This window comes from Myodes glareolus, chromosome 3 (genome assembly GCF_982192425.1).
Source record: "Myodes glareolus chromosome 3, mMyoGla1.1, whole genome shotgun sequence".
Lineage (NCBI taxonomy): Eukaryota > Metazoa > Chordata > Mammalia > Rodentia > Cricetidae > Myodes > Myodes glareolus.
The window spans coordinates 95,868,799-95,895,915 of record NC_142028.1 but is presented as its reverse complement, the minus strand read 5'-3'; the positions used below and the strand labels follow the sequence as shown (position 1 = coordinate 95,895,915).

At 44.1% G+C, this 27,117-nt stretch overlaps 1 protein-coding gene and 1 pseudogene across 1 annotated transcript in view; one reads left to right on the top strand and one right to left on the bottom strand.

Moving 5' to 3' along the window:
* Fggy (FGGY carbohydrate kinase domain containing) overlaps positions 1 to 27,117 on the top strand; it is a 384,056-nt gene that overhangs the window by 320,793 nt on the left and 36,146 nt on the right. The window lies entirely within an intron of this gene.
* LOC148122754 (small ribosomal subunit protein eS8 pseudogene) lies at positions 26,323 to 27,008 on the bottom strand (annotated as a pseudogene).

Sequence of the window (27,117 nt, the reverse complement as noted above, 5' to 3'; positions counted from 1 at the left end):
GCCCCCTCCCCCAGTTTTCCTTTAGCTTCTGCCACAAGCCTGCAGTCAGCCCTAGGGAAGTATAGGGTTGTCGATGTAAAAGGTGGGGTGTTGAGTTAGGCGGCCTTAGTTCAGGCCCCACCTCCATCATGCTTACTTGAGCTTGGACAGTGTGACAGTTCTCTGAGGGACAGAATCAAGTAACATCTTCATTTCAAACATCGTCTCTTCTCTGTCTGAGTTGCTGACAATTTTTCTGCACCTGTCTGATTTAAGCATAGTCTCCTAAAAGAAAGTACAGAGTGCTATGTGTTTGATTGCATTGCTCTGAAGCAGCAGACGACGTGTGACATTCAGCTTACCCAGATGGCTTGTTCCAGCCAGAGACTTCCTAAACAACCTCATAGAGGGCAGCAGAATGTACTGACTTATTCAGTGGGTTCTACAGGCCAGGGCTACTTTTTTTCCATCTATCTATCTATCTATCTATCTATCTATCTATCTATCTATCTATCTATCTATCTATCTAACCAACCAAGCAGGGCTAGATGTGGTAACGTGCAGAAGGACAAAATGATCAGCATGAATCAAAATCTGCCTTGGATATGGGAGTTTGAGGCTAGCTGCCTGGACTGCAAAATGAGTCCTGGTCTCAAAAAAAAAAGGAGGAGGAAGAGGAGGAGGAGGAGGAGGAAGAAGAAGAAGAAGGAGGAGAAAGAGGAGGAGGAGGAGGAGGAGGAGGAGGAAGAAGAAGAAGGAGGAGAAAGAGGAGGAGGAAGAGGAGGAGGAGGAGGAGGAGGAAAGAGAAAGGAAGGAAGGAAGGAAGGAAGGAAGGAAGGAAGGAAGGAAGGAAGGAAGGAAGGAAGGAAGAGAGGGAGGAAGGAAGGAAGGAAGGAAGGAAGGAAGGAAGGAAGGAAGGAAGGAAGGAAGGAAGGAAAAGAAAAAAATGTGTGGAAGGGAGACAAATAACAAAGAGCAGCAAACAAAAAAAAAACATTGATTGTTGGTTAGAAGTGTCTTCCACATTTGGCTTTCCCTTGTTTATCTCCCTGGCTACTCAGAACAGCCCCTACCTTCAGTCCCCATCTTTGATTACTGGCTAGCATTATGCCCAAGAAATTACAGATTCATTCATTCATCTCTCTCCAACTCCTTTCCCTCCCCCTCCCTCTCGTTCTCTCCCTTCCTTTCTCTTTTCCTCCTCCTCTCTCTGGCTGTTTTTGGCTTCAGTATCCCCCTACCCCTTCCGGTCCTCCATGCCCTTTCAGTTCCTCTAAGGCCCCCTGTACCATTCATCCACCTTAGCTGCAATAAAGAAAGAAGTCTGAATTCAAAACCCTTCCTTGGTTCCTGTGAAGCTGGGCATCTTTTTCAGGCTGGCGACCTGAGAACCCTTTCTGCTTCTGTCCCTCCCATCTGCTTTCTTTTGATAAACAGGACAGCTATCCCCAAAGGGATGCATCCATTACCTTTCTCTAGAGCTGAGTTCATTTTCCACTGCATGTTTCTGTTTAATCAGAAAGCCTTTTAAAAGGGCTGAGCATACATTGAGCGTGTGTGCTTAATTTTTAATATGTGTGTGCCTACAGCCAAGAGAACAGAGAAGCCTTAAATAATAATGAAGCTGGATTGTGCACGTTGTGTGTTTTATGTGGCACTGATTTCTAAATATACTCTTAACAGCCAGGTATTATTTAATACATCCCCATTAATCAAGCTGCCAAATCTAAATGAAAACCATGCTCGAATATATTTAATAAGATTATGGCTTTGAGTTGAGCATTAAACTAATGTTGGCTGCATTTATTTTCCTCCCAGCCAGGCCTCTTTCTCTCTCTTGTGTTTTTATTCTGGAAGCTACTTCTTTTTCCCTTCGTGAAGACAGTTTTGATTACAAAGCGACTCAGACTGCAAGTTTTCTCTGTGACTTTCAGCTGGGTGCATGAATGTGAGTGTTTTAGGAAAAGAAAACAACACAGATCTTTTTTTTTTTTCAACTGAAAAATGAAATGTCTTTTGAGGGGGGGCATGAACCTTTGAATTAGGGAGGGAATGAATAATTGCCTCAGTTGAGAAATGAATTGTTTCTACCTTCTGCAATACAGTGGTGTCTGCTTCTTGGGCTGTTTGTTGTTGCTCTTAGCGGCTCCTGTTAAATGTGTTACTTTTTCTTTTGGTGGTTGAAGTTCCTATTGATTTTGCAATAGCGCCACCCAGTGGCACTTGTGAATATTGCCAGAGCTGCTCAAAGGCTCTGACTTTCTCAAGTAATCCCTTTTTGTCCCACGGGGTAAAAATGTCTGGTTCCTTGAGGTTGAAAGGATAAGGCTGGAGAACGAGTCTAGACAAGACAGGAGACTCTCCATCTCGTCGGCTTCTCGTTTGGGGACAAAGAAGGGGAGTAGAGGAGGGCAAGGCAGATATTGGGGGTCATAATACTATCCCAGCAGATTTTCATTTTTTTAATTATAATTATCTTATTTATTTATTTATATTTATTTATTAAAAATTTCCACCTCCTCCCCGCCTCCCTTTTCCCTTCCCCTCCACACCTTACTCTCCCTCTCTAGTCCTAAGAGCAGTCAGGGTTCCCTGCCTCGTGGGAAGTCCAAGGTCCTCCCCTCTCCATCCAGGTATAGGAAGGTGAGCATCCAAACAAACTAGGCTCCCACAAAGTCAGTCCATGCAGTAGAATCAAAACCCGGTGGCATTGTCCTTGGCTTCTCAGTCAGCATACATTGCCAGTCACATTCAGAGAGTCCAGTTTGATCACATGCTCCATCGCTCCCAGTTCAGCTGGCCTTGGTGAGCTCCCATTAGATCAGTCCCACTGTCTCAGTGGGTGGACGCACCCCTCGCGGTCCTGACTTCCTTGCTCATGTTCTCCCTCCTTCTGCTCCTCATTTGGACCTTGGGAGCTCAGTCAGTCCAGTGCTCCAATGTGGGTCTCTGTCTCTATCTCCATCCATCGCCAGAAGAAGGTTCTATGGTGATATGCAAGATATTCATCAGTATGGCTATGGGACAAGGCCAATTCAGGCACCCTCTCCTCTGCTGCTCAAGGAACAATCTGGGGACCTCTCCTTGGACCTGGGATCCCCTCTAGAGTCCAGTCTCTTGCAAACCCTAAAATGGCTCCCTTAATTAAGATATTTACTTCCCTGCTCCCATATCCACCCTTCCTCCATCCCACTCATCCCATTCCCCCAAGCTCTCCCGAATCCTCCCCTTCTCCCTTCTCTCTACCCATCTCCCTTACATCCACACACCCTTGCCCCCCCCCCCTCCGTGCACCCAACTTTTGCCTGGCAATCTTGTCTACTTCCAATATTCAGGAGGATAACTATATGATTTTCTTTGGGTTCACCTTCTTCTTTAGCTTCTCTAGGATCACGAATTATAGGCCAGATTTTCAGAGTTACTAGTGAAATACCATTGTGTACCCTTGGTGTGTATAAACGTTCCTCTTGTTGAAGCAATGTGTAGACTTCCCTAACCTTTGCTGCAGGCATTTTCTGCAGCCTGCAGGAAAATGCCTCTCTGCTGGTGTTGCAGCGTTCTGCAACTGTTGTGGTTTCTTGCCTCTTCTATGCCCATCCCCCACCATTTCATCTAAGTCCCTTTATTCATATTTGCCCTGACAGAACTGTGTTTGGGACTTGTAGCCAATTACTCCCTCCACTAGCATGTTTTCATCTGTTCTCGTTTCTGGGCTCTATGTTTACATGTCCTAAAACTTTTAAATCTTTGATTAAAAAGTCATAAATGCCTATCACCAACATATTAAAAGTTTCTGACTATATAAACACTGAAAAAAAACAAGCCCTATAAAACCTTCAATAGTGCCTCCTTTAAATTTAAAATGGGGAGCACATGTTTAACATTGTTCATTGTAGAAATTTTAAACTTTTTTTTAAAAGAAAAAAAATGTATCCAATATGCGGCCACATGTCATTCACAGACTCAGCACCCACAAGCACGCTATATTTGTGCATATAGTGGTGGAATACGACTACCTCTGATGCTGTCTGTATGCCATAGTGTGGATCAGGAACTATTATTATTGTTCCACATATAGTGATAAAATACTTTCACATTGTAAAAGGACAGTATCAACAAGCTGGGCCTAGAATTGTCATGGGTGATGGACAACAAGGGTTCTCAACAGTTCCTTTGTCTCACCAGCCAGCTCTGCTTGAAGCTGCCGTATCTCCTGTACCTTCTGGTACCTGCCTCCTTTGCTCTGAATGTCTTCAGCTGCAGGGCTTACATTCCAGAGCCCAGAGAGTGAGCAATAATGACAAATGAAGGAGAAGGTTAAGCAGTGTAAAGAACAAAGACAGGCTAGGGGGCAGGATGTGGCAGACTGACCATGAGAACAGTGGGAGAATCATCCTAGGGAAGGATGCTTGACAGGAGCCCTGTGGCAGAGAAGACAAGGGCCCTGTGGTGACAGTAAGTTGAATGAGTTTAAGGAAATACACACACACACACACACACACACACACACACACACACACACACACCTAGGGAGGCTGAGGCATGCTCGTGTAAGGAGAACTCTGTGCTCTCTTCTCTCTCCTCCTCTCAGCCCCGTAACACTGTCTTATGTCTCAGACCCTGGTTTCACTGAAATGAAATCCATGATTTAGAATGGCAGAATCCTGTGGTATCATCCAGGGTGGGGGAATGCTGGGGAAAGCATCCAGGCAAGCAAATAGGGCCTAAGTAATTGTCCACCTTTGACTTTCAGCATGTGGATTGAGAGTAAAAGGAACGTGCGGTGTAATGAAGCCCAGCAGACTTAGGCCTGCTGAGCACCAGATAGCACAGGTGGCCTTGGATAACATTCATCTCCCAGACATGGTCTGTGGGTCTGCGTCTCTGGACTGGTAGCTGACTCCTCAGTCACCTCTCTTTCTGACATCCCCTTATTTGAGACACATGTCTTAAGTTCCATCCATGCGCACCCATCTGTGTCAGGCTTTTTATGTTCACAGAGTCAACCCTGGAATGGACAAACACAGTCACTTTTTTTCAAGCTTTTGCCAGCATTGTCGAGGAGAAATAGCATGGAATAAGTTACTATGATAGGGTGCTAAACCTATTTTTCAAAACAGAGTTTTAAAAAACAGAGATGAACGTGTATGTGTTTGTTTGCTCAGGGGCTAAGGTACAAGGGTAGGGGTGCAGATTTTTAAACCTCAGAGAAAGAAGGTGCATGCACTCAAAGACAAGTCTGATTATGTCCTGGATACAAATGTGAGTGAAAAAATGGTCTGTTTTCCCCACTTACATGGTGCTAGTATGGTAGAGACAGCTATGAATCTAAAGAAGCTCTGTTAACTCACCCTGAGAAACTCCTTCCTCCAGTCTTGCCCATCATCTTCCCCTGGGCTGACTCCTAAGGAGACCCATATCCTTTTATAAGAGCTACTTGTCAATATTAAAGTGGTGTGTTGGGAGAGCATAGCAAACATTAGTCGTTTTGCAGGGATGGCTGTCACTGAAAATGACAGAAGGATGGCAAATGGCTCTGTTTGTCCTTCAGTGCTTAAGTGGGAGCTACAGAAGACTAATCAAAACTGTGTCACCCTGTCAAGGCTGCAGGTAGATGAGGAAGAGGATGTCCCAGTATCAAGGCGGCACTGTGGTGTGGATAACAGAGATAGAGATAGTATTAGTAAGGAATGTTCCAGGTTGTGATTTTTGTTCAGCTATGAACTTGAAGTACAATATGAACCATACAATAATCCTCTACCTGTCTGGTAGAGCTATGCCAGGCATTGTCCAAGATTCCTGCCAGCTCTGGAATTCCCATTTTCCCTGGATGAGTGCCACTGGGCCCAGAAAGTTTTAAAATGCTCTTCTAACTTGCTCTCCTCTTGAGAGTGAGTTCTCACAGGGCACCATACTCCTGATGTCCATTCTCTTCCTTCATGCCTTGCAGGCGAATGTGAATAAAATAAGCCCACACGAGCTCGGAAAAGGGATTCTTTATTTAGGGGGAACTCACAGATCACAGTCCTCTGTATGAATGGGGAACAGGAACAGAATCCAGCATCTAGGTGGTGAGAGAGAGAGAGAGAGAGAGAGAGAGAGAGAGAGAGAGAGAGAGAGAGAGAGCAAGCAGACAGGCAGGCAGGCATGCACCTTTTTGGTACCCAAGGCCATGCCCAACTTGGTCTAGCCTCTCAAAGGCCACTGGCTGAAGAATATTCCCTATCACCTCCCTCCTGTGTCTAAGTAAGAGAGTTCCAAACCCAATACAAAACTATATACAATAAGAACAGATATCAAGTATAAAAATCAGAGTTACAACCAGCATAAACATTACTAAGTAAGAAACATATGCTAAATGTTTTAATAATTACTTTGTCCTAAGGAGTTTAAATCTGGTATTAGAAATAGCTTGGCTAAGTCATAAGACGAAAGTAACTACAACTATCTCGTCTTTAACTCCATCAAAGACCTGAGAAGGGAGATAATACTACTTGAGTAAGCAGGAAGTGCAATCAAGAAGCTTCCAAAATAGTAAGTAAATGACAGAGATAACTGGCTACCTGGACAATTATTCAAAGTCTTTTTTTGCAACATTGGAGTAACTGACAAACCATTTTTAGAGGCAGGAAAATTTTCAAAACCACTTTACCTTGTCTTGGGAAGGTTTGGCAGTTTTGTTTTGTTTTGCTTTTGTTTTTTGCCTGCTTGTTCAGTCTGGACACCATGTATTTATTTTGTCTGTGGTCGAGGCATGGGCAGTTCCTTGCCCAAAGGCCAATTTTATCAAGAAGAAAACAAGCTCCAAGTGGAGTGTCTTCAGTGCTCAACACTCTCTTGGGAATAGCACGGTGCTGCCAGAAGCAATCATGTCTCATGTCAACAGAACCCGAAGTTATTTCAATGCCATATTCTACAATTCTTTGAAGTGGTTGAAGATTACCTGTCTATGCAGAATACAGTCTCTATGCATCTAAAGAACCTGATTAGTCCAACTATGACAAACATGTATGATTATTGACCTATAATACTTAATACCTGTATAACTTAAAGACTAAGGTTTTATATCAGAATATTAAACAGTCTTTAAACAACTGTGCAGAAAATGAGGACAGTAGCCTCAAAATGTAAACAAAATGTATAAGAATCTTGATCAGAGATAGAAATGTATAATGCAATATGATAAATATATCCTAAAATTGTATCAATATACAAAATGTGTTAAGTAGAGGTATGCATGCATACAATATGACAAAATAAATTTGCATAGGTGTATAAATATTATAAATAGAAATAGGAGCATATTTAATATAATAAATATAATTTGAATTTATAACAATATATAAGAATCTATACCAATGTAAATTGTCTAGAAATAGTAGCTCACAAGTATTCACTCTATTACTCACTATTATTAGTGTGAGTAAGCTCACACTACTCCATCTACTGTCCCATTCAAATCCCCCCTCCTTTTTTTAGTGAGATCCCTGAGCCTATAAAATTTCCCCCCAACATCCAACCTTATACCATAAAGGAAATTCCCCATCAATGCCTCTTAGAAGGGGCCATGGGATATCCTGCTGTGATAGTCTCTGCCCCATTCCACTAAGGCAGAATCTCTCATTGTATGTGGATTGATGCTGGCAATCAGGGAACCTCAGTGATTCTCCTGTCTCAGCTCTCTGTGCCCTGCTTTCTAGGCGGGTGCTGGGGTCTGAACTCATGCCCTCATGCTTCTGCAGCAAGCACTCTTGCCCACTGTGCCATCCTCCAGTGCTTGGTCTAGTTTTCTAAGCACTGTGCCTCTGATTCCTTCAATTATGATATGTGGATGAACATTGGTTCTGCCAAAGACAGTTATCTGTGAAGATTAATGGTTAGAGAAATACCTGGTGCTTCATACGTGCAAATGGTGTTACTGTTTGTCAGGTTCCTGCAATCTCACATCACCCTTCTTTACACACTTGCCCAGTTCTTGGACAGACACTAGTGCACCAAGGACACATCTCTGTCCTAGAGCTCAGCCCATGGCCATTTACTAGAAACTTCCCGAATGATAGGCTCTAGGCCAAGGTCCTCTTAAGGAATTCCCCACTACAATCCAACCCAGGGTTCTTCCCATTGCACAGCGGAGGAAACTGCATCCCATAGCAGGGATGTGATCTTCCCAGCGTCTACATCAGGACATGGCAAAGTCAGAACTACAGTTTTACTTTTGCCGGTTTCTCTTCCGTCTGTGTCATCAACCTCCCTCAAAACTTTTCCACTGCAGAGCTCAGAAAGAAGGGAGAACATTCTGGAGCCATTGTGGTGAGAAGATGTTCTCCCCACTGTCTGATCTGCCTCTCTGATGGTTTCACAGTCAGCCTAGCTCCCAGAAACCATTGCTCAACCTATCTGAGAAGGATCTGTCTTTAAAAGCGAGGAGGCAGGGAAAAAATAATTCATACTGAAAACAAACTCTGTCATGAGTCCTTTGCCTTTGTTTTTCCCTGAACACATAGTTTATGATTTGGGGGAGCTAAGGCTAAGGGAGCATCTGATGTGTTTTAGGCTCATAGGAGCCATTATTTAAGGCACTCACATTCAGTCTGTGCACATTGGACCCAAAGATTTAAATCAAGTGTATGCTTACAAGGCCTGGAAATGTGTTATCTTGCTGTAGTTTTGGAATATGATTGTGTACATACTTTGTATATTTCCCAAGGTGACAAAAAATGATTTGGTTCTTGGTTTAGAAGTCTTCAGGCTACTGGCTAGTCTATGCAGTGCTTCTTCTGAGTGAGAATGTGCAGAAGACAGAAGTGTGTGTGTGTGCACACACGTGTTCAGATATGTGTGCATCTTCAGAGAGAGAATGCAGAAAAGCAGCATTCACTCCCCTGTGGAAGAGAAAGCCCCAGCCAGAGCCTAGAGACTTCTCTATCCTTGATGAACACACAACTAGATTTCCTTTCTTTAGAAAACAGAAAAACATCAGAAATGCTCTTACAGTGTAAAGCACAAGACAGGCAGCACAAACACAGAGTAAAGGGCAAATGACGCCAGCTCTCCTAACCCACGTGGTCACCACTATCACACATTTCCTGTGTCTTCCTATTTTAATGTACTCACATGCACACAAGCACACAGGATCACACAGTAGTGCGTATTCCATTTTTCTTCATTAATTAGATATTATGAATGTGCTACTATATATAGATCTTCTCTACGCCCCTTACACATTGATAGTCATTCTGTAATCACCATTTTAAATATAATGTGGCCGATACCCCATCGATAACTACATGGGCAGTTCCTACTCTTTATTGGAAGTGGTAATGCAGGGATCTTAGATGGTATGGTTCTTAATACACAACTATGAGGATTTCTCTGGGGTATATACAGAAAAGTAGGATTTCCAGTGGAATGGGTTGTACATTCAAGATTGTGCTCACTCACTGTGATCTCAGTCCTCTAGAAAGGCTGTCCTCATTTGTTTCTCTGCCAACACGCGATGGTGTTAGTCATTTAATATTATTGCCAAGATTGGGGGCAGAAACGTCTGTTGTTCTCTCCTTTGCCCATCCCTGGTTAGTAGCAAGAACATTGCCTTAATATCTTCAGGTCCTTTAATATCTTCTCTGCATTTTAGAACTCTGCTCTTCTTTTCTCTGGATTTCGAGGAAGTTCTTTGCCTCCCACAAATATAAAAATCTTCCTGAGGTTCTGTCCTTTGCCATCTACTTTGCTTGAGAGGTTCTGAACAGCAGTGCACGGCGTCATGCACTCTCACATGTGATTCTAGCCTTTCATATGGAGTTCCTAGAGAGCTTCTCCCTGAGCTCCTTCTGGTGGGAATGTCCCCCTCCTCCGCATGCCAGGAGTGAACACAGGACTTGGGAGGCAAAGTATCTTACAGAGCAGAACACACCAGCTGTCAAACTGGTCTCTATGGATAGTCTTTGCAATTTTGTCATGAACTCTGGGGCCGTTCTAAAAGGTCCCTAGCACATGCGGAGCCACAAGGTCCGGGTGAGTACATGCATGTGTATCCCGGGGCCTTTTGTGACTTTACTTTGCCGGAGTCACAAATTCAAAAAATTATTGTTAAATTGGCCATCACACATTTTCATGTTTGTGCGTATTGGCTAAAGGCTTCCCCACTCTGGTTTTAAATATAGGCGCTCACAGAAAACCTGAAGATTTTGTAGGCAAATTTCAGAGGTACAGTGTGTTTAAAGAATCTGAGGCAATTTCCTAATGCTACATCTCAGTGGGCCTGGCTCTAAAAGAAACAGAACACCTACACCATTGCTCAATGCTGGAAAATTCTCTAGGGTGGCCCACCTCTTTTGCAGGGGAGAAGTCAAGGTTCTGTGGGTCTGCTTCCATCTACCTGGGTGGGCATTTCCTCCTTCTGGAGCTTCCAGAACACCCAGTCTCACAAAGTCTCCTGCTTTGGCAGATTTGCTTCCCCTGCTCTTGAAGATGCTCACCTCCTCTTACCCAATCAGTATCCTTCTCTTCTCAAGGCCAGGAAGCATCAGAAGCTAAGAGCCCACCTCTTAGGCAAGACTTCCTAGATTCAGTAACAGTTCTGTCATTTGTGAGGTTGGCTTTAAATGTCCTGATTCTGCTTTCTCTCTCTCCCTAAAGTGAGCATGCTCATATGACCTTCCTAATAAGAACTGAACAAAGACCAGCATTTACAAAGTATGTGTCAGAGGAGGCAGGGAATGCCAGCTCCCTCTTTTACGGCAATTGATACTGGACGCAGCATGCTTATTTCAAACACAGCTGCTCCTTTGTAAAGTATGAAAATGTCTGCTCTTTGCATACATAGCTGGGAAAGTCAAGAGGGATAGTGGTGGTGGTGGCTAGGAGGACAGGAGCGAACGCCTAGGAAACACCAGTCCTCAAAGGCAGAGGCACTGGCGACTTGGTGAAAACTTTGGAGCCAGACACTGGCTAGAATTCCTGCGACTTGGACCTAAACCCTCCAACGTTGTTTCCTCGGGTGTAAAAATGAATTGATAGAGGTGACTGCCTGTGGGCTTGTTATATGGATGAAATGATTGTAAATCAGTCTCGTAGCCAGTGCGGAGACCAATTAGCTACTCCTGTTACCCATATCTCCAGTCTTCTCAAGGGTGGATCCCTGATTGCAGTCAGGGACCTTGAGCAGAGGTAATAGAACCAGACCCCAAATCCCACCTCGGTCTCCATAGATGGGCGTGGAATGGTAGATATATAGAAACAGAGACAGAGGCCACAGCCGGGTCTCTGGATGATGGGGCCGAGACAAAGGCATAATTAAAGATGTCTGTCAGATAATACGATGTATCTCATCTGGACTCTGGTGACACCTTTCTGCTTAAGCCGTAGAGTGGTAAAGAGAATTGACTGAGACTAAAAGTGCAGAAGTGGAGACCAGAGTCATGATCTGCCTCATTCACGGTCCCTAACGCTGTGCTATCAATAGCTGTCCTGCCCCTGTGGGGGATGACTCAGGAGGGCATGGCGACTGTTTCTCTGGGTGAACAGAGGCAGCATCAGTGCATAAGTCTGGAGTGTCAGCTTCATGGGAAAATTTGGAAGATGTGTCCTGAAAGACAAAACAGTGTTTTCAGCTGTGCTCTGTGTTCTGGGCTGAGGGTAAACCCAAACAGCCATAAATAGCCCTCCACAGGGTTATTGTCATAGAGGCGCCCTTGTTCTTTTTGTTTCGAGGGTAATGTTGAACGTGTCTCATCGAAACAGCTGGATCTGACCAGGTCATGACGGCCACTCATCACCGTTTAGCCCTCAGTGTGGATAGGGCCACACGAGCTTTGGTCGGATGATCGGACCACTGTCGCAGCGTCTTGGCAGATGACCTCGTAGAGGATTTGCATCTGTTCCTGCCTTTCCTGGGCAGCATGCCTCCAGAGAGTTGGTCTAAGGCTGGGGTACTCCCACGCCAGACCCTGCTTGCCTGTGAGGGCAATGCCTTCTTCCAGTAGCCAGCATCAGCAAGGCTTCCATCCTGCATATGATCAGCTAGTGCATGCATTAAGGATGTTCTAGGAAAATAATTGTTTTGTTTAATTGTTTGTTTTCTTTTTTGTTGTTGTTGTTGCTTAAAAGATCTGCTGAAGTCTGGCAAAAGAGAAAACATAGAATATTCAAGGAAATCAAAGTTAAAGTCTAAAACTTCTTAGCTTCCTAACATTTTTCTGCAATCACGTTCTGGTGGAACATATTCCCCCAAATCTCCCAGCCACCCTTTGCTCTTGGGAATAAAATGAGGGTGACAGTGACTCCCAGGTAGAGCAGCTTGTGTCTTATCCCGATGATATTGATGAGAGCAGCCCTTGTCTTCGTAAAGCAGAAGAAGCAGGGGAACAAAGGAAAATGCTCAACGTTCACTGTAGACCTGGCATGAAAACACTGTGTTACTGTTGTTTTAAATATTTAGGAATCAAGGCTAAGTCTACTGGGGTCTGAAAGCATAGCCACAGTAATAAAGCTCCTTCATCCCTCCTAAGTCAGGAAGCCACCGATAGACAGGTAAAGCTAGCGGGGTCTTTCCTGCTGGAAACCTAACTAGACAGAAGCCTATAGGATCCATCTAGATCTGAGTGTCAGAGCCATTGTGGTGGGTGAGTTCTGGAGGCTCCTAGCCCAGTGTTTTACTCCTTGGATTGTCTGTGCAGTTAAAGGCCAAGCCAGGGTCTTCTCCCTAATGAGAAAAAAAATGCATGAATTCAGTGGTCTTCTGAACTTTGAAAACAGACAGACATCATGCCTTTTAGGGATTATGACCTAAGTGGTTTTGCTTTGGCACATGTGGAATTAAGCAAAACAGACAGTCGGTTGCTGTTAAATCCACATGCACAAAGCTAACTACCACAGTGACTCTCAGCTATAGAACCGGAGATTCCTGTCCTCGGAGAGGCTCCTGGTCAGACTGCACTTTGGCATGAGAGGAGGGAAAGGAAGGAAGAAAAGCAGAGAAATAGGAAGACAGATAAGTAGACAACTTCAAAACATGCGCAGTCTGGGCCACTGAGTGCATCTTGTCCTGTTCTCTCTTTCTCCCTTCCTCCCTTCTCTTCCTCCTTCTTTTTTTCCCATGTACATGCGATCTGAGAAGTCGTCTCTGCCCCCAGCTTCAGAATATCAGGTGTCCAACCCTCTCCCTGTCCTGAGGGCAGCCTCAGAGTCCACACCCTGAGCCCTTCAGACAGGGAAGAGCTAGGGAAGCCCAAGAGTTCACAGGGCATGCCAGTGACATTTCAGGGTGCCCTCATGTCCCCACTCCCAAGAAAAGGCCTTTCTTTCTTTGTCATCACACATAACAACTTAGCACTCTTGTCACCCAGCCCCCCCCCCCCCCCCCAGCCCAAATGCATTTGAACTTACTGGGTTGTTTGAGAGTCAGAGCATAGAGCGCTGTTCTATGGTGGAGGGGTTCTGGCACCCTACAAAGCAGAACTAATGTGGGATTTGGGAAGCCTGCCCTATTTGCGCATTAATTAGAGCTCCCCAAGGGCTGCCTGAGCCAGTGGTCTCATGAGAAACTGACATGGGGGCCAGCGAAGTCCCTGACTGGGTGTACCCTGAGTGGCAGGAGCATGTACCCAACAATTGGTCCTCGCCAACTGCAGCCCGGAATTTAAGGCAGCAGAGTGGCCTGCTTCATTTGGGCCGCTAGAAGCTAAAATCGGTTCTCCAGTGCCAGGATTTGAGCCAAGTCCAGACACACGGAGTTCCCTCTGGCTGAGTGCACTGAGGTCTCGGTTCTAACAAGAACTTTCAAGTTCACAGTGTTGCAGTGGAAAAGCTGAAGGGTTTCAACTCCAAGTGACCCGTACTCTAAGTGTGACTGGCACTGTCGGAAGATGCCAGATCTTACAGAGGTTACCTCCTGGCTTCAGTTTCTTCTGCCCTGTAATGACATGTCCTGCTGGCTGTGTCCCAGGACACAGTAGCAGCCGCCATTTGTTGTGTAGCTTCTGTGAGTGAAGAACAATCTTAAGAGCACAGACTCTATTAATTCTTCAGTCGCTTGTGGACCTTATAAAGTGAATCTAGACTAGAGGCCAGAAAGCTTCTCACAGACTGAGTCTTGTCCCCTGCCTGCTTTTGCAGACCAAGTTAAATGGGGACACAGCCACCCACATTCACCCACGTAAATCCTACGGCCCCTGTATGCTGCAACAGCAGCAGGGCTGTGACAGAGACCTCACGTCCCACAAAACCTGGAATGTTTACCTTCCGTATCTTCATGTGAGAAACAGTGCTAAACACTGCTCTACATTATCCCAATCGAAAGATCAAAGAAATAAGCTGCAAACATCTTCAGTAGCTTAGCTGAGGCCACACCACTCCTGACAGGATGGAGTAGGGTTTGGATTCAGGTGCCTGATGCCAGAACTGTGTCATTGGGTGTGTAACATCCATACATGTCATGTGCAGCGTGGGGGCACAGAGGACATGCTGGCTACTCCATCGGCAACCATGGCCATTCTCCATGGTTCTCCCTCCTGGCCACCTCCCTGCTCTTTACAGTTCTAATCTTCTTCCCTTTTGCCATATTTCAGCCCAGCAGACCTTTACCAGCACGTCAACCTATCAGGGTAGCTTCAGGAGGCCTGACGTCACCACCGTGTTTGTTTTAAAATGAAACCACCATAGGTCTCAGAGTCCAGGGATCTTTACACTCCCACATGGGAGTCCTCCAAGGGCACATTGCTAGGAACCTTTTGAATATTTGTTTTGGACGGGCAGCTAGCATTCTAAAACAATGTCAGTGTTAGTCAAGGAAATATTCCAGGGCTGGCAAGATGGCTTAGCAGATGAAGGGGTCTGCTGCTCAAGCGTCACAACCTGAGTTGAGTCTCTTGATCCCAAATAAAGGTGAAAGAGGAAGAACCAAGTATGCCGGGTTGTCCGCTGCCCTCCGTGGGTACTCTGGAATGTACAGTCACACATGCACACAATAATGCCAGAGAGACGGTAAGGATGACGACAGATTTTACAAAGAAAATATCACATTCTAATTAAGGAGACCAAATCAAACTCCTGAGACAACAGCCAACATTTAGTGGTTATTTTCTAAGAATCATTAATGGCTATGAATTCAAAGAGCTGTAGACAGGAGGGAGGCATGGTGGACACATCAGGTGGGACCTGAATGTGGGGTAGAATTTGGAAAGGAGTGGCTCAGATCTGGACATAACAGAAGAAGGAAGGAAACACAGAGAAGGTGCGGGATGGAAGTGGAGGTCTCAGAAGGAATAACCGAGCCCAGCCAATCACTGGAACTTGTAGAAAAGAGTGGATAAGCTATGCAGAGGAAGTCTGTGGAATTTGGAAAGTCAGAGAGGGGTCTTCGCGACAGTCTCGGGGACATACAAGCACTCCAGTCTAGACTGCTGACTGCACACTTCTTACACATCTTCTCTGTGATTGCACCAACCTCTCTATGCCTTGCTGAGTCTGTGCTCTGTCCCCAGGTACTTGGACCTGACCGGGGCGGTGAGAGAATAAAGACCAGACAGACACACAGACAGAAAAGCTGGGATCAGGTGGTCTGAGCTCTCAGGTGGGGAAACCTCAGCAGCTGCGAGACTCGGCACTGAACAGAGAGGCAGAGCTATTGCATCCCGCTGACAAGAAAGCCGGGCTGCTCCATACAGATAAACAAGGAGGCAGGGTTTATGGTATACAGCTGGATCAAGGGGAAAGGCTTAGGTAATCTAAGTAGGCTCAGTCTTCTGGATGTAAACATCCAGGAGGAGAGAGCTGCGGTGGGTATTCTCTCCAAACACTGTCAACTTCCACACTTGACCCAGAAGAAGTCTTTCCCATACTTCTGAGCTGAGTCTGAGGCTCTGGGATGCTTCATGTCAACAACACACAGTCAGTCAGGACTTCACTCACTCAGGGTTTCTCCCCTCCCTACAGCGGCCTACTTTGTAGATGGTAAAACTAAGGCATTGACTGTGGCAGCAGAACATCAGTGGGAAAATTAGAAACAGCCACGGTGCAGCGTGTCTGTGCCGTCCATCACCTTCCTTCTGTGCTCGCGGCTGGACCTTTCTAGCATGCCCCTTCAATATATCACAGTTGCTGCCTGAGAAGCTGCCATGGTTTACTTTGACGCCGTTATCTATTATCAGTTTCTCATGGACTCTATGAGCTACAGATCCTAAACCTCCCGAACCACCCTGACAGTCAGTCCCACTGCAGGCAATGGGGAACTGGAGCATGTGTCCGAGAAGGGGATGCTATCAGGAAAGGAGACATTCTGCTTACCAAATCCAGACGAGCCACTGCTGGTAAAACAGGAAAAGGGAAGCAGCAGAAATCCAGAACCCTAATGTGAGACCGTGAAGAAGGCGTGGGATGGGCAGTTGGAGTTGGAATTTGGAATGGCTAAAGAGGACAAGTAAAAAAAAAAACAGACCTCATGTGAGACCTAGGAACGTGAGACTGAGGAGTGTGAGACCAATGGCTGTGAGTTAAGGAGCGTGAGACCAAGGGACGTGAGACCGAGGGACATGTGACTAAGGGGCGTGAGACCAAGGGTGTGAGCAGGGCCGCTCAGACCTCTTTACCTAGACAACCACACACAGGGACATGGGCCAGCATGGGGACTTCTTTCTAGCCTGGCTTTATTGGGATCGGTACTGTGCACCAGGAGGAAAAGTGAAGGGCTGGTGAGGTGGCTCTGTGGGTAATGGCATCTAACCCTGGCATGACCATTGGAGTTCAGGTACCTGCACGGTAGAAAGAGAGAATGATTCTTTCAAGTTGTCCTCAGACTTCCGCTTGTAAACCATGGCCAGCAGTTCTAGGAAGTGGAAACAAGAAGTGGGGTGGGGGAGGATGTCCTGGGGGAGGGGAGAAAGGGGGGAAGAAGAAGTGTCAAGAACAGAGAGAGGAGGACACTAGGGACCAGCCACCCAACACACAGCAAGCCATGGAGGAAGAAGTAAAGAAAGATGTACAGAAATAGAGAAAGAAAAAGCACAGGGCAAAAGGTAGTCGGGATAATTTAACATAAGGAAAGCCGACAAGAAATTAGCCAAGCCAGGGCTGGGCATTCATAACTAAAAATAAGCTTCCTTGTGTGATTTATTTGGGAGCTGGGTGGCAGGGTCCCAAAAAGCCCAAAGAGAAAAATTATCTCACGGCATATACCTCCTCCTTCCCTATTGGCCATTCAGCTTTATATTATACCATAGGCAGGCAAGGCAAAACAGCAACACATCTTTACATAATTAAACAAATTCAACACATCTTTGCATAGTTAAACACTATTCTGCAACAAGGAAGGGCCGAGCCTGGCAGATTTGCTGTTCCTCCTATTCCTGGCCTAGTGTCTTCCAGTCCCATGGGATGAGGCTGTTGAGGTTATTCACAACAGCAGTCTTTCTCACCCCAATTGAGTCATTTAACAAAAGTTAAAAGCATCTTTTCTTTCTTTAAAAAAATGTACATTAAATCCCTCACATGGAGCTATAGCTGTTAAGAGCGTGGCCTCGGACATCTGAAGGACCTGGGTTCAAGATCCAGTTCTTCCACTTGGTTGTGTTGTCCTGGAAGTATTAGTCATGGGTCTCTAAACAAACCGAACTGATTGAACACACACACACGCACACATGCATGTATAATAGGACTTATTAGAATGACTTACAGGTTGTAGTGCATGTCGTCCAACAATGACTGTCTCAAGACCAAGAATCTGGTAGTTGTTCTGTCTGTGAGACTGGACATCTCAGCAGCACCAATCTGGAGCTGGAGTACCAGATGATTCCCAGGGCGCTGTTGCTCTTCAATCTACTTTAGAATCCTGAAGAAGTAGGTTCTAATACCAGAGAAGGGATGCCTCAGCAACGGGGTGGATAAACTCACCAAGAAAAAAGTGGGAGCAAAACCCAAAAGCTTCTTGGTCATTTTCTGTGGGCTGCCCACCAAAAAGTATGGCCCATATTTAGGGTGGGTCTTGCCTTCTCAAATAATGTAATTAAAAAAAAATAAATAACTCATGGGCAGGTCCAGTTGCTGGGGTTTTAGCTGATTCCAGATGTAGTCAAATTGACAACCAGGACAACCATCACACTAGGAAGATGCCTTAATCTTTCTAACCTTGACCCTTCTCTGTAAAGTAGAGCTAGGAAGCACACCTTACTGGGGCATCGTGAAGACAGTGAAATAATGTATGTGGCTCTGACAAGCAGTCAGAGCTTAGTACTTGATAGTTTCTCGCAACATTATATTATAAGTATCTTCCAGTGAGTCTGGAGAGATGGTTTAGTGGGTAAGAACACTTGCTGATGTTGCAGAGGACCTGGACTCAGTTCCCACACGATAGCTCACAACTTTCTGGAACTCCAGTTCTAGAAGACTTGCTGCCCTCTTCTTGCCCCCATAGGCTATGCATGCTTGTGATTTACTTAAATACAGGCAAAGCATTCATCTGCACAAAAATAGTAATTTCTAATTGAAAACACTTTTCATGACTTCCAAGAAATAATTGTGTTTGAACTATTGATCATTTATTATACATTTACTGATCAAAACTAAGTGCAAAGAAGGGATGTATAATCATATCTGGGAAGGAATCCATGCTTGCTCATCACCACCTCTCTGATGCAAGTGCTATCATAGGCACTAAGGGAATGTTATTTAATCTTCACATGATTGTCATTCCAGAGATGGAGACATGGAAATTCAGAGAGGTTAATGCACCAAAGATAGGGCCAATGATTGAATTTTGATCTCCTACACTTAAATAAACCAAGCTGTTCTCAGATAAAGCCCTCCCGCCGTGTTGAGAGACCCGTGGGTTGACAGTGTCCTTTATGGACCAGGGAGTGGTGCTGAGTTCATCTGCATCATTACGGTTCTCTGAGAGATGGCAGATCTTACATAAATGCAGGTGATGAACCTAGAGGAGCATCCTCTGTTGGTGAGAGATGACCTAGTCATTCTAAGTACTCTCTAACCTTATTTGGAACTGGAAGCGGAATGAGAAGGTGACCAGCAAGGGATCATACTTGATTGCTCTAGAGCCTGCTTTGCAAGTCATTTTGTTATTTCTTAAACAAGTCGTGGCTGTGAGCTCATCTTTCAGACTTTTGCTTTTAACACCTCTAGCTATTGAAAGCCCAGGGTGTTGTGTCCTTCTGTGAGCTGAGGGCTTGCCCTCTTTCCACGTTGGTGGTTTGAAACTAATTACAGACTGTGGGTTGTTCCTATATATGAAATGAACATTTAAGCCAATTAGCTTAACAATAAAAAGAAAAAATGAGGAAAATCTAACTTTCTTTCCATTATCTAAATATTTCAGGAATATGAAGGTGTTTTAATTTTTTAATACACTAAATTGTGTGAAAAACCAGTCATAAACTTTCATTTTTGTCTATCTAGGAAAAATCAAAATTTTTTCTTCAGAACAGAGACAGCCTGCCCAAGACCTGTCCCATGGTAGTATATGTCCTTCTGGGGCCTCTTGTCTTAGAGTGTGTGCCTGCCTGGGTAAGCAGGTATGTCACAAAGGATGACTATCAAAGACAGAAAAGCTCCTGGAGTTCTGACAATCCTATTCAAAAAGGAGATTTCTGTTCATCTCTTTTTCCACAGCCTGACCCTCATTCCCACCATGCCTCACAGCCCACTGGACATACACTCCCTTCTGGCTCCACCTACAGGTCCTCTCCCCTTGCCCAAGGATAAGCAGCAGATAGTCAGGCCTGCTCTCCTGAGAGAGACTGAACACACTCACACTCAGAGACCTCTACCAGGAATCCTCTTCCCCTGTAGTCTCGTGGTCCATAGTACTGCGTTAAATCTCTAGACATGTGTCATTTTGTTCGAGATGCAGGTCTTTGCCTCCTGCACCAATGCCCGACCTCTCCCGCCTTTCAGTCTCACTTCGCTCCATCCAGCTTTTCTCCCCCCCCCCCGCTATTTATCATAGATGCTTATAACAAGCATGCGTACACACATGCCACAGACACATCTAGCATGCCGTGTGTATATGTATTACTCTAGAAATCTTTATTTTTGTAGATTTATGTTTACAAAAATGGGTGAAGACAATGTAGAGACTTCCTGTAAACTAGACACCCAGTTTCCCTTATTGTTAACATCTTGCTGGGGTTGTTATATTAGTTACAATTAATTATATAGGATTGATATATTGTGATTAACTAAAGTGCATATTATGCAGTTTTGCCTTGTGTGCTTTTCAACGCTCCAGCATCACATTCAATACTCTACTGTAATGTTGCATTTAGAAAACCTTGTTCCTCTGCTTCCCTTCGTGCTGATCAGACATTTTGTAGAATGTATTTCCACTGGGAATTCATTGGATATTGTACTGGATATTGAACTGGAGTTTCAGTTTGAGGGGAAGAACCCTCCCCCCCCCCCAACACAAAAGGCTGTTCTTCCCACATTGTGTCTACGTTCCACCATCAATACAGCTCACCATCCCAGTCACCCAAGTTGCCAGATTCTCCACTGCAACATTTCTTTGGAAGGAAGACAGTTGCCCTAAACACACATACATTTGACGTTCTTTTACAAGAAAGAGATGCCTCTTCCCTGTGCTTATGTATTCACTTATTCATGTAATAATTTGCAGGTGCCTGTGCTTTGGATTTTATTTTTGCTGTTCAGTTACTCCCATTTGAAACATTGATAGTTCCTTACTTTGCCTCTCTGTCCCCTTGACATATTTCATGTCTGTGACTTAGCTTTCTGGCACTAATGCAGGCTCATCTTGCCTGTGTCTACCCCAGTGTAGAATAAGTCCTTTCTCTAAGGAACCTGGCTCTCATAAATGAGAAGAACATTAAACACCAAAGCCTGGACACCAAAGGAGCACATCACTCCCGTTGGTCCTTGGCATCCTCAGCTGACAACGAAGGAGCATATTGTGAATAGACTAGCATAAGCCTCTTTATCACAGCTAAGCTAAGCAGGAGCTCATGGTGATGTTTCTGACTGTGTCTGGTTTCATTTAGATCACTCTAGCCCCATTTCTATTTAATCTGCAAAGAGTGAGACCCATCTCTCCACTGCTCCCCCGTAGATTCACTTAACCTGCCAGGTCCAGTTGACACGCATTAGAATGTTTAACACACATTCTTGTGATATTTAATTTAAAGTTTGCATGTTTTCTATAGATTTTTTTTTCTTCCTGTCGTCATTTTCGTCTTCCTCTTCTGTCTGTTCCTTCCATTTCCCTTTCTCTCCCCGCCCCTCATATTTCTTATCCTCCTTCTTCTTCTCTTCCTTCCTCTTTGCTTTGGTTAGGACTATCATTTTCTCAAATTCCTTAGGGCCGCACCTTGCTCTCACCGCTGTCAGCAGGATTGTCTCGCATGTTGGTGATGCACTTAGCTTCTCACATGCTGCATGTATTCTGGCACAGGACCCCCACCTCCTAATTTGTTGTTTGTTTTCATTTGCCAGTGTTAAACTTCACCATTTGTACTATACCATCCAGTGGTTTTGACAAATGCCATGTTGATACAGTTCCAGTACAATATAGAAGACATTTACCACGCAGCGAAGTAGACAGCTTCTGAGTGTCACCTGCTAATCCTTCCTTCCCTCCCCTGAGCACCTGGCAACAACACCCATCTTTTTATGGGTGCCTTTTCCAGAACGTTGTGTGCAGAATGCGACCTTTACACATGCGCTCCTTTCACTTCATAGTATGATTTTATAGCTAACCCGTGTCTTCCAGTGGCTTAGTTGTAGTTCTTTTATTGCTAAATATTGCTTTATTGAAAAGCTGTACATTGGACTCCTGAAGGACGCCTTTGTTACCTACCATTCGCGTGATTAGAAATAAAACACTTTGAAATTTCACATGACAGTTTTTTAACGTGTTCATAAATATTTTCAAAACCAGTTGGCCCAAACAGCTAGGAGCACAGTTGTTGTGTTTTGGGGAAACACTGTACTTAGCTTCGTGGTAAATGTATCAAATGTTCAGGCAAAGTGACTGTACTGTTTTGCTTCTCCCCGGCAAAGGAGAAGCCATGCTGTTCCACATCCCTTCCTTTCCTTGTTTGACATTATCGTGCATGCTTTTGCACTTCCCTGTCCTAGGAAACACTTCCTAGGGTGCAGCTACGCATCAATGTTTTCTGAATTTCCCATTCCCTAATGAGAAATAGTATTGGGTGTCTGAACATATTCATATCTTTTGCACATTTTCCTCCTGGGTTGCTTTTCTCATCCTAGAGTTTTATGTGTTCTTTATGTATTTGGAGTAGAAGTTCTTTGTGAGGTATGTGTTTTCTTCAGATCTGTGGCCCATCCTGTCTAGCTCCTTCTTCTAAGGTAATACTTCCCAGGACTGTTTATAAACTTTAGAGATCCAGTTTTACCATGTTTTTCTCTCGTGGATAATGATTTTAGCACTGTATCTGTAACTTTATTGCCAAAACTAGGCCGCCCTTATGTGGCCGCAGTGGTTTTAGTGAGAAATGTCACACACATGCATGCTCATGTGTTTGCACACTTGGGCCCCAGTTGGTGACACTGTCTGTGAAGGTTATGGAACCTGTAGGAGGGGCAGCCTTGCTGGAGGAAGAGCATTTCTGGGAGAAGACTTGGGGGGCTGATAGCCTCACCTCACTTCCTGCTCTGACCGTTTCCTGTTTGCAAATGAGAATGTGACCTGCCAGCTTCCTGCTCCTGTTGCTGTGCCCCACCTTCCCTGTCACTGTAGACTCTGCCCCTCTGGGACTATCAGTTAAAATGAGCCCTTCCTCTCTGGAGTTGCTTTCGGTATGGTGTTTTCTCACAGCAACAGAAATGTAGCCGACACGCTCTGTGATTTGCAGTGTTGACTCATAGGGATGAGTTTGTCAGCCACTTGAGTTACTTTTGTTAACAGTGTCTTTCAGTGTCTAGATCCACTGATGTTGAACATTGGTGTAGAAACTGCTGAAAAGATTCCCTACATCCTCTGGATTCCCTTTACTCCTGTGTCAAAAAGCAATCGCCTCTTCGTGTGGATCTGTTTGGGGCTCACTGTTTTGTTTTTTTTTCCCCAGCAATGCATCTAACTATTCTTCACCAATTTCATGCTTTCCTGGTTGTTGTGGCTTAATTGTGAAGGCCATTAATACCAGGTTGGCTAATCTAGCTTTTGTTTGTCTTCCCATGTCATTTGTTTGACAAAATCAAACAGAGAGTGTTGTGACCTGGAACTCTGTAAATAGCCCTTGCTGGCCTTGAACTCCCAATCTTCCTACCTCAGCCTCCTAAATTCTGGGACTGTAGGTAGATACTACCACACCTGACCTTCGGAATCATTTTATTGATATTTATAGGCTAGCTGTTGAGAATTCAGTGGTGTTTTGTGGAGCTTGTTGATCCAGTGGAGGCATTAGTCATTTTAACATTGGGTGTCTACCTTACCTGTAAGTGCAGACGGATCCTACTTCATATCTTTGCGTCTTTTTCCCCCGTCGCAGCTCTGAAGGATTTCCCTATGTAGGACGTGTGCTGTTTTGGCTAGAATTATGCCCACCTTTCTTTTTACAGCATGCTATTGGAAAGAGTACGTTTTAAATTCACATTACAAATTGTCAGTGGCAGCTGCTGGAAAAGTTATAGATGCCTGGATGCTTATGGCTTTCTTGGAATGTTGATTCTTTGGGAGATCTTTTTTTTCAAGTTATCTAAAAACAAGGAGATCTATTTATTTCTTTTGAATCTGCGAGGCTTTTATTTTATTTTCTCATCTTACTGTGCTGGCTGGGACTCAAGTACAGTCTTGGTAGGAGTGATTAGGAGTAACATCTTTACTCAGTCCTAATGTTGGGGAGGGCAGATAGCCAGTTTTTCTCAGAATATGTTGTTACTTTCATAATATTTAGTAGCTGACTTTATCAAATTGAAGAAGTTCCCTGTATCCCTAGTTTCCCAGGAATGTTATATCATGAATGGCAATTAGATTGTTTTTCAAATGATTCTCTACATCTATTAACTTTTTCAAGTGGTGTATTATACTGATAACATTTTATGTTAACTCGGCCTTTTGCCTGACTTTGGTGTGTATTCCTATGAACGTTCTTTCTTTGTCAGTACTGTGGAGAAGAGTTTGGAGCCCGAGGCCTAAGGACTTTGATTCATGCACTTCATTTTCTCAGTGTCTTTGTCTCATGTCAGTGCTGGAGTCGTGTTGGCCGCAGGAGGGGTTGGGAAATTTTCCTCCTTCATCGAGATTCTTGTAGGTGATAGAGGAATAGCTGTACCTTTTGCATACATATTTTGTTATATTCACTAGTAAAACTTTCTGGCCCGATGTTCTGTTTTATGAAGTCTTAGTGATTATTGATTCAATTTCTCTGATAGATATGACTCTATTTAGATTATTTAGTTCTCATTTCTCCCTGTGTGAGTTTTAGTACTTTGTTCGCTCTTTCAAGGAAACAATCCATCTCATCTACACGAGAAAACTCGGTGGCAAGAATTTATAGACTAAAATCTCTAGAAGAAAAAAAAATCAACCCCGTGTTGAAGATTTTATAAGACTGACTCATTTTAACTTTTTGATTATGTCGAGTTAGATTGTTGAGGAGCCAGTCAAGTTGGATTATTTGTCGTCCTGCTGAAAGCTGCTCATTGCCCACACCTGTGTCTGACCTGACACACTATGCTCTCTAAACCTTTAAAATGTGCTCCTGACATGCCACTAGCTTCCACCAATTCCACAGCTAAGAATGCCACTGGGCAGCCTAAAATTAGAGCAGAAATTTCCCTACTTTTCTCTATGTAGCTCTCCTGTGGTTCCCACCAATAAACTTGTACCTTGCTTGTGGCTTTCTTTGTTCTAGAACAATATACTCTCATGGAACCTCTCCCACAATGGACCGAATTCATGTTTCTGGACAGTGATCACTCATATTTGGCTTCAGAATGAACTATTGCTTATTCTCTTTTGAAATGAGAACTGTGTTTTACATTGAGCGATTTTATTTATTGCACTTATTTTATTTATTGTATCAGTGGTACTGTGACATTTTGAATTTTTGATATTATTTATTTGTCTATGTTCTCTGTTTTTTATTTGTTGTTGGTGGTGGTGGGTTTTTTTTCTTTTGCTTTTGTTGGTTTCCTGATTGCTTTTGTGTGTGCTTCAATCTTTGATTTCTGTTTTGGTCTCTGTGGTTTTTACAGCTTGCTGTGAACTTACATTATTCTGCTTCCTAACTGAATTCCTAAGAAGATGCTTCCTTATTTTAGATGATTTTGTTTTAGATAAATAAGGTTAATGCTATAAATTTTCCTCTAAAGTGTGCTTTTGTTACATCCCATAAAACTTGGTGAAAAATATTTTAGCTTCTATTGAGGTTTCTTTTTAGGCCCATGTGCTATTTAAAAGTATGTTGTTTAATATCCAAATATTGAGGTTTTCTCACCCATATGTTATTTCTGCTTTAAATATGCTTTAAATTTGAAGACATACTTAGTATTTCTAGTCTTTTAAACTGTTTTTCTTGTATCACTCAGAGGAAACCTTGGGAAGAATTTGGGTCTGCTTTAGTCTATGTCTCTGTCAATTGGATCAAATTGATTGACAGTTGTACTCAGGATTTACTTATTCTCCGTCTCTTAGACAATCAATTGAAGTTTCAACTGTCCTACTTCATTGGTCTCTTCCTCCTTGCAGTTGTCAAGTTTTGTGTTATGTGTCCTGGCATTCTGTGAATGCATACACACTAAGTATTGTTTCATCTCTTGGAGAACTTACCATCACCAACTACCACTTACCATTACCTAATTACCATGCATAAATCCTTCTTTGTCCCCAGAGTCTTCTTAATTTGTAGAACTAATATGTCAACCCTATCCGTACAAGCAAAGCTAAATCTCTGAGGATAAAAGGGTATTCCGAAGACTTGCATGGGGAACAGGTGGCGCCCTGGGCGTTTGAGCTCAAGAGTAGTGCAAACAAAACCCTTCTCATTTTCACTATTAAAGCAAGCAAAACCTGAGTTGATGTCTGTAGATAGTTTAAGCAAATATAATTACAGCAGGAGAGTACACCTGATTTTTTTGTCTTATCACCTTTGGTCCTGTGAAAAGAGCCCAGGCCTTTGCCTTTTCCACAGAGCTCCTGTGGACATGCCAGGGCATTTCCTTCATGCCCTTATTTTCAAGTTCATTCAGTTACCATAGTTTATGCAATTCTTTCGAGAAGGCCACCTTATGGGAAGAACATCCTGCACTTGGCCTCATCCACAGTTCTCAGCTTCCTTACCCAGGCTCCCATACGACCTCAGCTTTGCTTTGAATGGCATGCCCTGCCTCTCTCCATCCTTTCACTTTTTTCACTTTTTTTTTTTAACAGAATAATAAACACCTTTATTACATGAGCTATGACAGGTGGTCTATTTGCCTTTCCGGGCTTTGATCTTCCTCAGATAGAACTCCAGCTCCTTGCCTTCTAGCACATAGCCATCTGCTCTGCCACACTGGCCTGGTCTTGAGGCCATACAAGGCGAGAAGCTTGCCCTGCTGGAACTGCTCCTCAAGAAGACTGCTGATCTTGGCGTTCTTTTTCCTTTCATCATATTTCTTCTGAATTTTCTTTGATCGTTTCTTGTTTAATATTTCTTCTTCCTCAGGAGTCAGCTTGGCCCCCTTCTTGCGGCCCAGGGGCAGTGCATAGTGGGACTCGTACCACTGTCGGTACGGTGTGCTGTCAATAAGCACAATGCAGTTCTTGACCAGAGTCTTGGTGCGGACCAGCTCGTTATTGGATGCATTGTAGACGACATCAGTGATCCTTGTTTTGCGAGTACAACACTCAGAACCCCAGGAAAAGTTCCCCACATCCAATCTTAGGGCACGGTACTTCTTATTGCCTCCTCGCACACGGACCGTGTGGATGCGACGAGGGCCAATCTTAGTGTTCGCCGCAGGCCGTCCCAGCTCATACTTCCGCTTCTTGTGGTAGGGCTTTCTCTTACCCCCGGTCTTACGGCGCTTGTGCCAGTTGTCCCGAGAGATGCCCATCGCTGGGGCGCTGGCAGGAAAGAGGAAGCGCCCCATCCTTTCACTTTTAATCCCTGATGTGGCATTCCCCTCTGTATGCTGTGAATATATTTTATTATCATTGGTTAATAA